Source organism: Phoenix dactylifera, chromosome 1 (assembly GCF_051530095.1).
Source record: "Phoenix dactylifera cultivar Ajwa chromosome 1, Ajwa_hap1_PhDact_Kaust_v1.1, whole genome shotgun sequence".
Taxonomy (NCBI): Eukaryota; Viridiplantae; Streptophyta; class Magnoliopsida; order Arecales; family Arecaceae; genus Phoenix; species Phoenix dactylifera.
The window spans coordinates 62,342,179-62,360,799 of NC_143190.1; the positions used below are offsets into that span (position 1 = coordinate 62,342,179).

At 37.1% G+C, this 18,621-nt stretch overlaps 1 long non-coding RNA gene across 15 annotated transcripts; it reads left to right on the plus strand.

Annotated features, from left to right (window-relative positions):
• Positions 1-2,871: 2,871 nt before the first annotated feature.
• On the plus strand, positions 2,872-16,941 carry LOC103723429 (uncharacterized). Of its 15 annotated transcripts, none has more exons than XR_016397897.1 (10): positions 3,184-5,143; positions 5,960-6,067; positions 6,302-6,533; positions 7,781-7,970; positions 8,304-8,386; positions 9,297-10,361; positions 14,154-14,866; positions 15,689-15,899; positions 16,100-16,333; positions 16,428-16,941. It is a non-coding gene; the product is annotated as an uncharacterized LOC103723429 (long non-coding RNA). The 15 variants fall into 15 exon arrangements; XR_015972173.2 differs by lacking the exon at positions 15,689-15,899 and having other exon boundaries at positions 9,297-9,718; positions 9,808-9,879; positions 14,151-14,866; XR_015972174.2 differs by lacking the exon at positions 15,689-15,899 and having other exon boundaries at positions 9,297-9,718; positions 9,808-9,879.
• The last annotated feature ends 1,680 nt before the right edge of the window (positions 16,942-18,621 follow it).

The window sequence follows — 18,621 nt, forward strand, 5'->3', positions numbered from 1 at the left end:
TCCGCGAATCTAACCGGTTGAAGTACACGAGGTTGCTTCCTCGTACTTTGCTTTTCGACACTCCCCTGTTGCAAGGAAACAGCGGATCAGCCCGTTAGATACGCCACTTACAGTGAATCATAGGTCGTCCGTCAGATGTCGCACATCGGAAGATGGCGTGGAATCAAGCACCAGAATAGAAAGCAACAAGCGGATTGTGTGGCTGCGGAGGTGTAACGTTGCGAATCCTCCTTGGTTCCAGCTTAGGTTTTTTTTTATTTATCGGCTCCTCACATTAAACATAGATAAGTACAACCAAAAAAATTAAAAATAGAAAACATGCCAATCAGCAACTATGTTGGTCTTTCGATACACATGCGTGGCCCTAAAAGAGCCACAGTCTCCTGCCATCCGCTGTATGTCACGGAGAAAAAACTACAGAGATTCGGACAGTAGCGGTAGGAGTATATGTAACGGGGGCTTCCTCCATAAATAAGAAACAAGTATGCTTATAAGAGCTTCACTGGCTCCTGCTGTAAGGTATCTTATAAAATAATCATCTTTCTTCATGAATGTGGAAATAATGAGGAGAGAGACATCCATTTAGTGAATTGGATCTCAGAGACAAATTAGGATGCAAAAACAAGAGACTTCTAAACAACTCATGGGTGCATGGCTTGCTAGTCAATTAGTTGGTCGATTGCCTTCATGAATGATACATAAATAAGATTAGTACAACCTCTTTGGTTCCAGCTTAAGGTTTTTTTTTTTTTAACATCAGCTTCTCACACTAAGCATAGATGAGTACAACCAAAAAAATCAGAAAAAAGAAGTTGGCTAAGCGAGTAAGGAATATTCATATGGTTCACCCAAAAAAATCCTTCGAATGTTATGCCGCATAGAAAGCTACCCAGTTAGTGGCTGTGTTGGCCTCTCGATACACATATGTGACCTTGAAGGAGCCACGATTCCCTATCATTCGCTGTATGTCATTAAGCAAGGACTGTAGAGATTCGGACAACAGTGGTAGGAGTATATGTAACAGGGGCTTCCTCCAGAAATAAGAAACAAGTATGCCTCTAAGAGCTTCACTGGCTCCTACTGTAAAGGTATCATATGAAATAATCATCTTTCTTGGTGAATGTGGAAATAATGGGGACAGAGACATCCCAATTAGTGAACTAGATCAAGTGAGGAGACAAATTAAGATGCCAAAACAGAGACATCTGAACAACTCATGGGCGCATGGCTAGCTAGTCAATTAGTTGGTTGATTGCCTTCATGAATGATACATAAATAAGATTTTTCATAAATTGCCTGATTATGATAGTTTTGTGTTTTAGTTTATCAGAAAAAAAAATGTTCTAAAAGTCAACATTGGTTGATATGATGAAAAAATAATCGCTAAAAGATTAAATAAAGTACAGTATGATTTCATCCCCATCTATGATATAAAATCATCTTTTATTTGATAAATCAAAGGTGATTTTATTAATGAAATCATCTTTTATTTATGGCTATCATAAATTGCCCCATCATGTGCTGGTCTATGCAATAACATTGGAGGTTAAGAAACCTTCATTATTTTTATTTTATAATTTTTTTTTTGAAGATATACTTCTCAAATCTTAGCTATTTTATCAAATTTTTTTTTCATAGAGATTGGAGCAACATTTTAAATAACAACCTTATGATTATCATAATTATTATAATTATATAATAGTTTCAATCACCCCATAAATTATATACAATAATGGATGAAAAAAATGCTAGATGTTGTAGTGAATAAAAGCCATTATTCTTACTCATTCCCTTTATTCCAAATAAAATGTTATATTTAGTCATATTTTAATTAGAATTTTCGTTCATAAATGGTTGTATAAAAGAATAATATTTTTTTAATTTCATAAAAGGTCAGGGAAAGATGCTGCCATTATTTCCTATTATTATTTATAATTTTATAATGCAGTTGTAATAGCCATAATAATTATTATTAAACTATTCAAAATTTCAAATGCTTCTTTTGAAACAAATAATCACAGGCACAATTATCATAATGGCCAATAGCAGCTTCGGGTCTGTTATATATAACAGAACAATGTATCATTCAATGCCTTGGTTTGTGCAAAGAATTACAATCTCTTGTTACTTTGTTATTAATTAATTCAAAATTATTTAACTAAACTATTTTATCAAAATACTCTTGTGTTCATGCAGGTCCGTCTCGACCTACCGTTTGCCACGGGGATGTCTCACGGAAAAGTCGAGAACCGGGGTGCGCGCAGAAAAAGAGCCGAAAGCCCAAAGACTGCTTGCTCACCTTTCACCATCATATGCCGCCGGAACATCCTACAACCGTTACCTCCCCTCTCAGTCTCTCTCCATACCAATATATCGGTCCCCTTGGTCGCCGGTCGCCAACAATGAAAAGTGGCCGCCGGTCGCTGATATATTTGGATCATGTTACAGAAGTGTCGGGCTATTCAGACCACGTTCTTTTTTCGAAAGATAAATTAAAGTTGATGGTTGGATCGTCTTATTCGCTGCTCAGTATTTTGCAGTATTTTTATAAATCCAGCCGTCTTTAATTTTTTTTTACTCTTTATGGCTTTTCAAGATATCTAAAAAAGAAAAGAAGTTTATCAGGTTATCTATGAAAAGAGCTTTCACTGGGCTTCTTTCTGAAGATATATTAGGCGACAATCACAATCACAACTTATGGGGACAAATAAACGAGGGTGAACAGGGATATGAAAGTAGAAAGCTAACCGGAAAAGACCCAATAGTGTTGTAGCTGGCTGTCCATTACCGGCCGGTAATGATGTGCAAACGAAAAAAATAATAAAAAAATAAAAAATAAAAATAAAAAATAAATGGAGAGCCGCGGCCCCCAGGCGAGGGCATCGTTAGGCCCCGCCGCTGAGGGCTGCGAAAATACCTCCCCCTCCTCCTCTCTCTCTCTCTCCCCCACCCCCTCCCTTTAACTGCTCTTTGTGGATTCTTCTTTTCGACCCTTCCACAAAACCCTGAGACCCCGGCGACGAAGAAGAAACCAAGAAGTTTCGCAAATTTTTAGTAGTCCAAGAATGGAGAAATGGGAACCGATAAAGAGACGCACCTGCATGTCGACGAGGCGAAGTTAGCAGTTATCTTTTTCTTCTGTTAGGGTTTCTTCCAAGAATTCGGCTTCTGGTTTGTAAAAGCTTCTCTTTGATTCAATTTACGAGTTCTTGGATTCTAGATTTCTTTTCTCTTCATGTTTTGGGTAAAGATTCAATATTGCCGGTCAATGGTGCTTCTTGTTTTGGCAAATATTTTCTTGTTTCCTCTCTTTTTCTGGTTTCTTTTTTCTGTTTTGTGTGGATTAAGAAGTTCGTCTCGTCATGATAATTTCAAGAACCTGGTTCTTGATCCTTTTTTCGTGTTAAAAAAAGTTTCCAACTTTGCTGCTTGTTTTGAGCTAGTAACTGCGCAGTAAAAAGATTTTTTTTTTTTTTTGTAAGTTTCCGAACATGGCAAATAACAGAACAATAAGTTTGTTCATATAGATATCCTGCTCGAAGAAGATGTAACTAATAAGCAAAAAAAGATGTCTTTCTTGCCATTGATTTTGTTGATATCAAACTTGTTCTTCTTCTTACTGTGGTGAGGTTCAATGGTTAACAGCACTATTAACTAATAACTTATTGCTTTTGAATTAAGAGCTATTCCAATAGTTTGAACTTTAACCAGAAACTAATAGCTAATAAGAATAGTGCTGAAAATTGATTTTGTGTGGATTAAGAACTACCTCGATGGTTCTGTTAAAGTTCAGCACTATTCTTACCCAAGCTGGGAAATTGCTCTGTTTCTGTTCATATTGCATGGTTAAACTGTTCGATCACAGTGCTTTCTTTTTTCAGAACCCTATAAACAACTAAAGTTATGAATGTGACCCCAGTGATTTTTTTATTTGTTTATTTCTTGTAAGCTTTTAGATGTCTCAGTAAGAGATGACAGCACATGAAACAATTGGGGAAGATGCTATAAGACTTAATTATTGACTTATCTAAGACAAGACAAGAAGGAAAAGGTGGAAATGACATAGCTGATAGATGTAGCTGTTAAATCAAACATGCTAATATCTTGGCATGCAGACACAAACATACACACACAAAAGGAAAAAAGAAAAAAAATCTAAAATCATAACAAATGCAAACCTCAAAAGATTGAACCTTGCAGGTATTTTCTTGTCAATCTGATTCTTGATTTTGTCGGCATGTTTGAAGATCGTAATAGGCTAATCTTATGCAATCTGGTATTGTTCTATGTAGTTTCCCATTGAAGAATGTTCAGTGGTTGCTTGACTAGAAATTTGATGCCTTCTAACTAGATGTGCCATAAAAAATCAATAATAATTTGAAATTTTCTTTTCGTTTATAGATAGGACCGACATATCTACTCAAATAAGAAAGAGCTTCTATAATCCATCCCATGTTCTTTTCCAATTTAGATGACCCATGACAGTTACTGGTGTGACATTTTTTTACCTCCTCTATTCTATATATTTGACTCATTGATGTGGATAATTGCACATTGCAATGCCACATACTATGGGAACTCTCATCATGTAGCTTGGAATACTAAAAGTGGGATGTCATATAGATTCTAAAAGATTGTCATTGTTTATTGTTTATTTATTTATTTGTAGTCTTGTTGAGTTGCTCTGTGCTGTTTCTTTGTGTCTTACAGTTTTTTCATATTGTTTAGCTGTTACTCTATGCTGTAGTTTCCACTAAAGGAAGGAGACTTGTTACGTGGCAATAGAACTTTCTGATGTTAATTAGATTATACGAGGGATGTGGAATATTATAATGACATTTTAAAGTCCAGAGGTTGACTCTCATCAGTACACAGCATTTTGAAATTAAATGAGTCATGAATCACCTTAGAGAGAAATTTGTGAGGTTAGACTTCTTTCTTATGTTTTAAATGTTACCACGTATCTTTCATTTGCTTGACCCTTACCCAGTATTTCCTGTAGTGGTTTGGGACTTTGGATGATAAGTGACAAAAAAAAGTGAAAGAAAGGAGCCACTCATTATTCATAATGCTTTGGAAATACTTAATGTGTGGTTGGCTGCTAGCTCCTTTTGGTGATTTATGAGGTCTATTCTCCATACAGGTTTGCGTATTTCCTTATTCCATCTTTGTTTAGATGCTGTCCAAGTCTGTTGAACCCTGAAGTTGCATTAAATTGCATCATATGACCAATAAGATAGGTCCCTACCTGCAAGTTGGCCTTCCACCCTTTTTTGCCTAGAGTTACTTTGTCTAGAAATTTGTCACCATTTTTGAGAGTCATGTAGGTTAGTGGCTAGAAACATTTTTTAAACTGTTGGGACGAAACTTCTTGGAACAACATGTGAAAACTTAGTCTTGAAAAATGATTTCCAAACTAAATTTGAGTTTTAGTTGGCAGTTAAACCAATTCATACATATTGGTTTTTAATTTTTGCCACTACTTCATGTATACTTCCAAGTGAAGTTCAAGCTAATAGGTAGGTTGAAGGTGAAACTTAGTGTTTGTAATGGGAGAAAACTCATAGTTAGAGTAGATTAGACAGTCAGAATTTCATGTGCTTTCCATAAATTTTTCATAATGTATTTAACAAACATGTTGTTTAATTATTAAGAAGTTTTTTTTCCTATCTCATCCATTAATCTACTCCAAACTCTAGCTTATGAATATCCTTGGACAACGCTACTTATTTTATGAATCAAGCGTCTTCCTTGCATACTCTTCATGCAATTATTTTTACCATACTGCAAAATTAGGGGTAAATTATGTGATTTTTCCTGTGTGCCTATCTTGTTTCTATACATCATTAGTCTACTACATAATACCCTGAACTGTGGTGCAGCTCAAGTCTTTTCTGCATATACATAGATTTGGGTATTTACTTCTCTCTTTATGTTTACATGTTATCTCTGTTAGTAGATACACAGGCTATATACTGGCTTTACTGAGGATACAAGTGGCACTCTTTGTGCCTTTTCATGCAGGAAGTTGGGGGGACCACAAAAGGAAGAAATTTTTTTAATATAGGTAAGGCTTTTTCTCAAGGGAAGGATCTGCCCCAGGAGTATGCTTAGGGTTACTGATGGAGAACTGAAAATCGAACCTAATTCTGGACCCCTTTTTTTTTTAATAATGAAACAAATGTCAAATTGCTGTTTAAAACTAATATTGAATAGAGCTTGTTTTCTGAAAATTGAAAAAAAAATCAAGCCCGAATCTTTAGCAATCTGACCTGATTCCCCAAAATTAAATCTTCTCCAGATATTACCAGATCCATATTCTTGATGTGGTGGAGCTTGGATTTGGAATGTTAGCCCTTCCAGGATGAAATTCTGGATCAGGCTGCTTTTGATCTGCATTGATCACTTGGAGCTATATGGATGTTGAGCCTGTTCACCTAAGAGGCAAAGTGGCTTGGAGTTTTTTTTTCCTTTGTGTTTTGGGAGAGGACATCTTATAAAATACATAAGAGGAAACATGTCAAGTTGAAAAGGTGAAAAATAAAGCCAAACTGTTAATGCATTGCATCTGTTTTCTTATATTATCTAGAGAGCATGGGGGTCATCATCTTTATCTAAAGGATATTGTTTAATTTTCTTCTAGACCCTCTTCTCCATCCAATGCTGTGGTTTGTTTTGAGTCATCATTGTTTACCTTGCAAAGATTTTAAATAGTTCCCAGCTTCAGCTAATTGGTGTTTTTACCAGAGTAGACATATCATTCCCAGATTTTAAATGGTTCCCAGCTTCACCTTGCATGTCATGCTTTTGCCTATATTTATATCATTCTCTTATTGATGAATTTACCATCCTTTCATTGGAAAAAATTGTTCTCTTATAATTCTTAAACTTTTCTAGAACAATTTTATAGTCGTTTCATATAGCTGTTTGATTAAACAATGTATGTCATTCCACCCTGTCTCGTGATGATAAGGAAAAAGTATTTATGATTGACAAACATCTAGAAACTAAAACATCTAGAACCCAAATGACAAGCATTTGGGTGGACGAGTTGCTGCTTGCACTCTCACTGTCAATTACAATCACATTATTTCTGACTTTATACAAATATTTTGACCATATGCTGTTCAGAAATAACTAATGTCATGCAATTCCCACAGCTTGGTTAGTTGACAATGGTGCTTCCAACCAAAAGGTTCTGGGATTATTCCTTCAATACACTTAAAAACAAATTAAAAACAACTTTTAAACATGTCTATTATTTATTAAATATAAAATTTTCTTGTATCTTACCAAGTTCCAAATTAGTTAGCTGTTTCGCTCGGTTTATTTTACAAATATAGTTATGCAGCATGCATGTTCATGATCCTCCTCATTAACAGTATTTTTTCACATGAAATGTGCCAGAATGAAAGTAAAGTGAAAGATTAATATGGTTCGTAATGTTCTGAGCTAGCATGGGTGCATTTCACACAGCCTGGGTTAGTTTTTACCACATGCAGATATAAGTACATATATGTGTATTATGTATTATCCTTTTGTGGATGTTGCAGCCAATTACTATATTATCATGATCCATTCCTCCACTTAAAAGAAAAAGGATTTCTTGTTGTTTCCATACCTTTGTATCAGATGATTTTTACCTGTAAGAATTTTGCAGTGCAGATGTCATGTGCTCATCTATAAATTGATGGATGTAAAATTTTTGAAGCCCTGTCAACATTAAAAGTTCCTCCTTTGTGGAATTTGGGACCATTTTCATTAACTCCAATGTTTTCAGGTTCCAAGATTGGAGTTCAATGCAATCCCTGAGGTCTGAGAGGCTATTTTCCAGAAGAAATAATACTTTTGATTCAGTAACTAAATTTATCTGGAGAGTTTGAACTGGACTTTCTGTAGTTCCTAGCAGCATTATCTGCCATCATTCTGTAAAAGAATCTTCTCTGGAAGAGATGCCGTTTAGGAAGAAGGTACTTGATCCTCAAGGATCTTTCCTTCAAAGGTAGAATAAAATTTTTGTTCTGTCTTGTGTGATTGCAGTATCCATGGACCCCATGTTCTTTTATGTCCCAGTGGTCAATCATGATGATAAATGCATTAATTTGGATGATTAGTTGGAAACTACTGCAAGTGCCTTGCAATCCTTCACTGACATCTTTTATTACTCCATATCATATTTCAATGACTGGTTTCATTGCTCCATCATCTTGATTTTTTGGGAGGTGTGTTTTGGTTGAAGATTCTTTTTCAATAGACAATATTTGTCATCATGCTTCACTGTTGATGTTCTTCCTCTCCCACAGGTAGCAGACTCATCTTTGGTGGTGCATCTATTACTTGTACGGCATGCTGGACCTTTTTTGATCAAATGGATTTATTAAAATTGGTATGAATTTTTCTAATCATTCTTAGTAACTTATGGAAACACTCAAGGTCTGTTGTGCTGGAACCGGGGTCCGGACTGGTTGCCTGACGGTATGGGTTGGTCCGCTCTATACCGTTCCGTGCCTGCCCATACCAACATAGTAGAGGAGGTAGGGAAGAGAGAGAATGGGAGAGAGGAAAAGAGAGAGAGAAGGGGGAGAGAGGGAGGGAGAGGGGAGGAGGGCCGGCGGAGGGTCAGCGAAACGTGCGGAGGTGGCGGAGGAGGGGCTCCGCCTCCTCAGCGCGGCTCACCGACCGGCCTCCGCGGCCTTCCTCCGGCCGGCCTCCACCTCCCTCTCTTTTCTTTCCTCTCCCTCTCTCCCTCCCCTGCTCGCTCTCTCTCTCCCTCTCTTTCCTTCTCCTTCTCCCTCTTCATCGACGGCTTTTCGTTTTCGTTGCCGAAACCGTCTTGGTTCGCTGCCGGTACTGCTCGGTACGCTCTAAACCGTTCAATTCAAGACGGTTCCGCCGACCATAGAAACACTTATGTTGCAACTCCACAAACATGAGATTTGCAGGTTGCTATCTTCTTGCAGGGATTGGTTTTACTTTTTGTTGATTGTGATATTGCACGTTTTTATTTATTACATGGAATGGTAGTTTAACACCATCTAATTTTTTCTTTTGTTTTCATTAAAATTACCTTCTAGTTCCCTTCTCACAAGGAGTTGAGTAATTTTTTTTTTTTAATTACTTGTCTGGTAAAGCTGAGCATGCTATGCACATGTAGTTTTCTTGAGAAATGGTGTGATTTTTTCCGATGGGTTTGTCCTTTCAGCTGGTTTTATTGATCATAATGCCCAAATTGAAATGGTTGGCAACTCAGCATTGTTGGATGCAAAGACTCATTGATGTTTATTGTTGTGTTACAGTATGTGCTCCAACTTAATTGAATAACACCTTTGTATATGGAAGTCACAAGATCTGCTGGCATAATTACCGAAACTGCATGGGCTGGGGCTGACCCTTCCTTCACAAGATCTGCATAAGTCCAAAAGTGTTGGCACTTATATCCTCCACAGCTGTTTAATATTAATATTTCCTTTCTAACAATGTGATTCTTTGTTACAATTAATTCATCATCATTAATTATGGCGGACAATGTTGAATATATATCATCATTAATTTTGGTTTAGAGATTTGGTTTGACAGTTTTTTGTGTAGGAGACGTTGGTTGGATATTGATTGTCAGACATATGGAACCTCTAGCTTCAAATATTCCTGCCTGTTACTATTGTCATATCAGCCTCATTTTATTCCTGGTGATTATTGCCTAGTAGGAATGCTTATACAGGTAGACAATATGCTGGAATCAAAATCTCATATAATTCATTTACTTCATACATTATAAGCCAGTAAATCATATGTTTCTGATACATGCAGTGGTGTGCAAACTGTTTTTAACTTGTACGAAGGAAGGAAATCATCAAAAATAAATTATTATCAGCAATGACAGTGAGGATCAGTTTACAGAAAGTTTTTTTTTTTGTCATTTTTAAATCATCTTTTTATAATTATCATGATTATATTTTACATTAGATTGATATATGGCCTTCCCCTATACAGAGGAGTTTGGCTATGCTTCATAGATCACTGTTAAACAAGTGACATGGTCCATACATGGATCGACTTTGTTGATGATGAGTATATTGAATTAATTGAAGTGTGTTCATGTTGGACTAGGAAGAACTAATTTGAATAAGCACATAATAGAAGAGTTAAACCAGCATGGGACAAAGTAACCAACTATGAATCTTTTTCCCCAATATACAACAAGATTATGAAGGGACCACGAAGCCATGTTGTAAGGGATTAAGAGTTGAGATCAGTGTTACCTGAACACTTAAAATTTTGCATTATTTTTAATGTGTTGGAGTTGGACACTTGGGACATTCAAGACACTTCTTCACTACCATCAACTCATGATGCCGTCATTGGTATGTGCCTACTTTTGGCACTAATTTGTGTAAGTTTCTAATGCTAATAACACAATTAGTAATCATTTTGTCAGTTTTATGAATGTAACTAGCATAGTTCTAGCTCATTATTCATTTTATGCATGCATAAATACATATTTATACATACGTATATAAGATACAAACATGTCCCCTAGTCTAGTTTGTATAAGATTCCTCTGTCAGGTTCTTTTGGACACTTGGAAACGTATATCACATGTTCATGAAACACTGGTTGAGATTGTAAACTAGAAAACATTGACATGGCAAGAAAGTTCCCCCAACGTTGCTAAAAGCATGACAATAGATAAGAATGAAGGGCAATAATAGGTATATACAGCTGATATATAGATATGCCGTTCTAGTCATAGCCATATCACATGTGATATCACAGAATTTTTCTTTTTGCTTTTTCCCTTTTTTTAATTCTGTAGCTGTATAAAAGAAGGTAAGAAGTACTGCATGATAATGTAATTTATATGCCATTATCTTTAGGTCATATGAATTATATACTTTCTACTTCTGGTCATGCAGTCATGCTAATGGCAGCCATTCATAGTAAGGTTGCACACATTGATGAGCTAGATATTGCAAAGCGAAATCAAGATATAGAATGGTTTTTGTTATTTTGATCGTCATGGTGCATAATGCAGTCAATTTAGTGAATTTTCAACAAGAACACTATAATTTGGTAATATGAAAAGAAAAAGATTTGCCATTCCTCTTCATGGATACTAGTGTAATATTATCGTAAGTTCTGTCAAGAACTTGGAGCATCTGGTATCTCTTTCCATAGAACGAGAAGATACCTGCTGGAGTCATGCCTATCGCAAATAAATTGTTCAACTGCCTCTTGGTACTCTGGTTTCGTAGCTACTGCTTGACCTGTAGGGGCACCAAATACAACAGCATTTGATTTTGGATATACCTACAGGCTCTTCAATCTAATGTTGATCAGTCAAGCAACTTTTGGTAGAAACTGTTTTTTTTGCTTTTTGTGGGGGCTGCAAAATTTTGAGGATTGTGGCACAAGGTTTTATGATTTTTCATTAGTTATTTTTATCTATAGGCTGGTACCTTATGCATGTAAGCCATGGTTGTACTATATTACTATTTGAATATCATTATATTGAAGCTAGAAATATAATGCCTTGGTTTGTTTATTTTTACTATCTTACACAAGAAAAGAAATTCCTAACGTGTCCGCGGAATTGTTGTTCCCAGTTATACTTGCTTCTTTTACTGTTAGTTTTTTGTTATATGTCTAAGGTTCCAAATTGTTTTTCCTGTGTTTAGAAAGAGACTTGTCCATCTTAATTTGTCTGGGTTTAGCACCATGGATTCTTCTAGTGTCACACTTCAACAGTTTATCATTATTTTGATGGAAGTTGGAACCACAAACCTTTATTTATTTGTCTTTAATTTCATCTGAAAGCATTAAGAAATTCTTGTCACATGCAATTTGAATGCCTAATTAATGGTGCTTGGGGCATCTCTGGTGTTGCTTAAAAAAGTACCTATATGACTTTTGAAGCAAGAAAACACTTTCTTAAAAAATAAGTGTTTGATAGCATTGTCTATAAAGTGCTTCTACAAGACGAAAAAGTCAGAAAAGTGCCTTTGGAGAAGCTAGACAATCTAGTCTCACAAAGCAAAAGCAACACCAAACATGCCTTTGGTGTATTCTCTAATTGCAAATTTTGGTATGCTTAGATTAGAGAAATTATTTGGTAGTTTGGCATAAGTTTGGTTTTTTTTGGATTTCAGTATCACTGGGTAGGAAAATAGAACCCAAGAGCCTGGATCCTGCTTCGAAATCTAAGTTCAAAATTGAAAGATGCTTTGGAGAAGAGACATTTGGTCTTTTTCCAGGGAGCTGTGGATTGCCAACAGTTAGAATTATTAATATTAAGAAAGCAAATAATGGAGCAAGTTTATGGTAAATGCATGTGGCAATGATTGTGGAAATCAAAATATCAGACGAGCATTGATTTCTTAATGAATGGTAGTGGATTCATCTTGGGAAGTATACTGCATAAAAAAAGGGGAATAGCCTTGGATTTAGTTGTAGTAGCCCTTGGTATAAGTGCAAGTTTGACTACCCTTACTAGCTTGATGGCATAGAAAGTGGGGAACTATAGAGATGCTTGTGGGCGAGCCACTTCAATTTATGATCTTGAATATTACAAAATGAACATTTAATTAACCACTTGAAGTTTAAGTTTGAAAGACCTATCCATCTATTTAAGATGGATTTCTGGATTCTACTCCACCATGGGTTCAATCCATGTTTTAAGTTTTTTGGAAGGGAATTCTTGCTATTTCTGTCCAACTTTTTTTTTGGTTACCTCTCTCTTTCAAAATTGACCATTAAACCCAAATTGTGACCTATTCTTAACAGGGTAGCTTTTAGCCTAATGTCCAAATGGCCCCAAACTATTAGTATTGGTTTCTTGTCATTTTACTTCTATGGACTTTATTACTGTACTTCTTCTTCTTGAATGGTTCACGTGCACAGCTGTGCCAAATGCTAGTGTATTCAATTTTTATTTTTTTGACTAAGCTATATTGCAAAATTTTTATTTTTTTAACTAAACTATGTTACCAAACATCCTCAAAATGTCAACTCTGCAACACGCTTACCATTTGTATGTAAATTGCCACAACGGTATCTAAAGTACTACTATAATTTTTTACTATCCTTTTAGGGCCTTGACGGAATTTGAGGGTCACATATCACTAGTGTGATTGGCTTTGAGGAGGTTTGAAGGGGTTAAAATGGGTACCTAGCACATGTTGGGACATGGATGTCATTTTATTGCTTTAGGTGACACATTTTAGGAGTTAACCAATGATCTAATTAGAGCATTATTTTTGTTTCTTTTCTAGATATTTTTGTGATTCTTAGAAAAAAGAGTTGTCAATTTTATTTATTTTCTTGTTTTGGGGTTCGCCAATTGCTTTAGAGGGGTTTTGTCAGCTTATGAGAAGGCAAGGGGTTCATTGAAAACTAGGAGTTCAGAGTTGGTCCAAAAGTTTAAACACAATGAAATCCTAATTTCACTGTTCTTTTGTTCCTCTCTTTCTTTTGTTCTTTCTCAAAAGCCATATTCAATAGCTTTGATGGTTACATTAGACTTCATACTTTTATACAAAAGAATCAAGGTGGTGAAAACCCAATTATGGCTTTGCTCTCATACCAGTCATGGGCCAGCATGGTAAGTCCTTTTAAAGTTGGTGGAACAAATTAAGGCCGCCATCCCTGTGGGACTTCTACTCTCGATTTGAATACAATCTTTCTTATGTTCTCCTCAGACACTTACCTAGAAGTTTGTCCTGATGACTGGATTGAACTTCCAGATTGCTAAATGAAGGTCTCCATTCTCCAAATTTATGTGGACAAAAACACCCTTACGACTTAAAAAGATTACTTGATTTTATTGCCTCCATGATGCTCATAATAGATCGGCCATAATTTGTCTATATCTAGATCGCATTAGTTAGACTGTCGGTATGTGCGACTTCTTTCAACCCAGAGTTACTCGGTCACTGTCAGCTGGCAACATCTTATGATGCCCAATCTTCTTGCTCGGTAAATTTGTTTCATTGACTTCTTTGTTTCTCAGAAAGTTTATTAGTTCCTTATGATCTATCTTCTAAATTCCTTGATGCATTCCTGCTATTTTTCCCTTTGTTGCCTTAGATTCTGGTTTTCTTGAATTCTATTGCACTCTTTTCAGGTGTTTAACATAATATCATATTTTCATACAGCAGAGCCATGGTCTTATAGTTCCATCGCTGTTTTGATTTAGTCCCAGAAGAAATGACCTCAATTACCATGATAGACATAAATTGTCATGGGTGACTGATCGAAGTTGAACAATGGAAGGACAGAAACATAAAATTCATCCAAGCGACATTGGTGAAATCGAACATTCTCTAAATATTCCTCATATGCTTACTGGACTTGATTAGCTTTGCAGATTTCTTGTGCATTGCTTGTGTATCAAATTATTATTCTTAAGGATCTGAAATTGAAGCTGACAAAGTAGGGGTTCATGGTCTAGACAGTTAAGTCCACTGATATCCCTAGCTAAAAGGTAACTGCAGACATGAAATTCATCAACAGTTTACACTTTGGAGTTTCAGCTTGCTTAATATAGATGACAAAAGTTCATGAAAGAGCTAAATGGGGAGAATGATGTGTGAAAGCTGATAAGCTTCATGTTTCTACGTTGAATGCTAGTATCTTGAAAAGTGCCATTTAATATAAAACTTCTACATGCATCCATGCATGCTAGCTTTGAATGTTTCACATGGCTTTGCCTATGCAATATATCAGCATGTTGATTTTCGTGCTGACTTCTATCGTTACTATCTTGCATGGCCAAAACCTGAAAACAAGCATTTTTTTTGGGAGCTTATTTGCTGCGTTCGTTTCCATATCTGGCTTGGTCATATTTTCACTTCTTATTGGCAATTTGCAGGTTAGTCTTCTGTTCTTCTTTATCCAACCTTACATTGCCTGGTCTGTTTTCGCTATCATTTGGTTGTATTTGTATCTACAATTCAGTGCTTGACAGATGCGGCACCAAACTTGTAACATTGAAAGTGATGGTGTTGTGAAAAACTTTTAGTTACATATATGCTTCTTAAACACCATGCACTTTTTGCTTACAAGATAAATTGTGTACTGAATTACTGGGCACAACGGACAGCAAGTACTGAATATCTCCCCACGACATAAATTCCTTTTGGGTATTCCAACAACATGGATGCGATTTGCTGGCTTTAATATCTCCTTATTAGATGGGTAATTATGCGGTCCCTCGTGCCCCTTTTGGGGTTGCAACAACCAGAACATTTAGCAAAATTGCAGACAATGGTACACTTTCTTGTTGTCTGCTGTTACTCTGTCATAATCTTTTGTCTACCTTTGCAGCCTTCAGCTTGCTGACTCCTAGGTCGTATGCCCTATGATGCTTTGTCTTCTTATCAGATGACTTCTATCGTATGATCCACTTTAAGTTTGCAAAGAATGTTAAAGGATATGTTTTCATGTTTTCAATGTATATGACGTAGCTTGGTTACCTATGCATAAACTTGTTATGTCTTGGTATGATTAAATGGGTTGGTTGCAGAAATGAAGTTTGAATGATGTTAACATTTCTTGTTCGTTACTAGAAGTTATTATGCTTTATGTATTGCATGTTTTCCCCGAGGCCAATGCTAGTTTGATACTGCAACAAACAACCCAGACTTTTGACTGCACGTGTTCTCATGTAACTAAGGGCTTTTTTTTTTCGCAGTCATGAATACTCTATTTTGTGAATTACACCTCAATGTTCTGGTTAGAGCCTACCTATTATGAGTCTTCCGAAAAATTTCAGGAGACTGTCTCTGAAATTATGGGCCTCTTATATTTCAATATTTCTTAACCAAGGTCATGCATGGTGCTGCTTTGAACAAAAATTATGGATTGTTCCTTACTAGTAACCTGCAAGGATGGTTTACTTTCAAGTAAGTGTCTGCATGTCATTCACAACGTCAATATATTTTTTGATGATTGAAAGTATGTATTGAAAGTATATATTATGCCATCAGAACACAAATATGTATATAGATGTTATGTTTATTTGCATATGGAATTTGTTTATTTCGAGTGAATACAGAAAAAGAGTATTACTTTGTTTACGCTATTTTTACATTGACAAGTTCAGTGAACCATGTGCTGCTTCCATAGCCATACCTGCAGTCTGCCACTGCCCACTGTGAGAATAGAAGAAATGCGAGTGAAAAGAATGGTCGAGAGCATTTGAGGGGAATGTGTGTCTCATGAGCAATACAGATGGCAAGAAACAAGTGGGGTTGGTTAAGAGAATCCCCTTAAAGATCTAAGCGAAGACCTGAGGAGGGACATTGAGCCCCATCTCTGTTTAGCGCTGCTAATGAAAGTAAGTATATTGCTTGCAATTGTCTGCATCCTTTCTCAATCTGAACAATAATAGTAGATGTTTTGAGAAAACAAATTACCTGCTTTTCCTCAAGGGTCGAACTTTTCCAAAACTGTCAAACTTGTCATAAGGCCAGCGGCAGCACAATCTGGAGCATGTGCCATAGTCAATTTGTTTTGTCTTCGAGCTATTAATTCATTAGAAGATGACCAGCGATTTGGTAGCACCTTTTGTGCTTATCAATGTGACAGCCAGCTTGTTGAGAGAATGCCATTGTCGCAATGGCCAAGTAGCTGAACGAAAAAAATTGGACCTGATCAGACTAAATTATTTTCAAATTCCATCCTTCGAAGATCAGAGAACCAGTCTCGTGTCTATGGTTTGTTTATATAAAGGTCTCCATATCCACGGCTAGATTCACATTTCGATGATGCCAACCAAGTGGAAAAAATGGTTTAATGGCTTGTTGTTATGTAGTAAACTGGTTAAAGCAAATCTCAAAGTCCCGCAAGCAAAATTTGAGATAAAACTGATATCAAGGATCACATGAATTATGTATGGACGATTTGGGCGCTCATTGAAGAACATGAAGTAACGTTTCTCAAACCTATCCAGTACATCTTGCTCGCTGTTATATTTTCTGTGAATCATGTTAAAATCAACTCGTCCTGTAATCATGCGTGTTTATGTGTGTGTGCGTGTGAGAGAGAGAGTTTTTATTCTTTCTTGCAGGTTCCCATGTTTGAAAAGATGGACGTTCAACTTATGGATGCCATGCGTGACCGCCTTATGCGATCACCCATAATGCTCTTTATTATGTGTTCCGGAGGGGGAACCGGTGGATGAGATGCTCTTTATCATGCGAGGAAAGTTGCTGGGCGAGAACACAAACCGTGGAAGAACTGGTTTCTTTCACTTATTTATCTCAAAGAAGGTAACTTTTGTGGTAGCACTGGAATCTCCTGTCAAGATTTCAGTATTCCCATAGCAAACCAACCACCAGCATTCTCATATTCTATACGACTTCTTCTTTTTCATAAAATGTAAAAGCATGTCTAACGCCAAGTGCAACCGGCTGGGGTTTTTGGTTTAATTTTTGTACGGTGATTGGGTCTTGTTGTCGAATGGGTGGTGACACCGGAGGATGGGCGATCCAAGTGTGAGATAGCGAAGGATCTCTCCGACAGTAAGGATTGACGCTCGAGACTTGCCAAAGGCTTGTCTGGCAACGGGGATCAGTCCCTTCTTGGGAGAGTGGAGACAAACCTCTCGGGTCGACGATGGTTCAGGCCTCCCCAGCAGACGGTGTGGACCAGTTATAGAATTTTGGAGGAGTTGAAGAACCTCCAATGATACTTCTCGAAGGTCCTTGAGCTGACGGCAGAATAAGTGGAAGCGTCCAGAAAGGTGTGGGAATCGATGACAATCATCGTCTGCAACCTTGTTCGAAGAGTTCCAGCAGAGTGGGTTGCCCGAGAGTGAAATTCAAGGGAAAACTTGAGTATGATATTGAATCCTTTCATATGGTGGAGGATCATCGCACATTTTGATTCAAGGGCGAGGAGGATTGGAACTCGGCCTTGGTCAACGGTCCTCGGTTGGTGGCAGGCTAGTTACTGGTAATGGAGCAATGGGTGCCGAATTTTGTTCCAGGCATAGATACGGTGAATAGGGTTGTGGTCTCGCTCCGCCTCCATTGTAATTCACAGTGTGGAGCTCCTAAAAATTAGGAGATCCATCCTTAACTTATAAGGCAAGAAAGGAGGGGCGTACGCCCCTCCTTTCTTTCATCCCGTAATTATCCAAGGGAGAGCATACGCCCCTCCCTCTTTTCTCCTCTTCATGCACGCCCACTTTATGCCCCTCCCTCTTTTCTCCTCTTCATGCACGCCCACTCCCTTATCTCATGAGGGGCGTGGGCTGATTCAAACTTGGGTGCCTAATCCTCTTCTAAAAAGAATTAGGTGGCTCCATCCATATAATTACAAGAAAACTCATCTTTTCTGACGCTTTTTATAATCTTTACCAACGCTTATAAGTATCGGCTGAAGTTCCCGCGACGTAAACAGAAGTATCGCAAAAGCGTCGGCGATACTGGAGTGGCAAAAGTTTTTGCCGACGCTAAGAGAAAGCTTCGGCAAAAACAAGGCTTTTCCGACGCTAATGAAAGCGTCGGCAAAAACGACATTCGTCGACGCTTTAAAGCGTTAGGAAAGCCCAAAGGATGCCCAGTTCTGGGTTTTCGCCGACGCTGTAAAGCGTCGGCAAATGTATTTTTGCCGACGCTT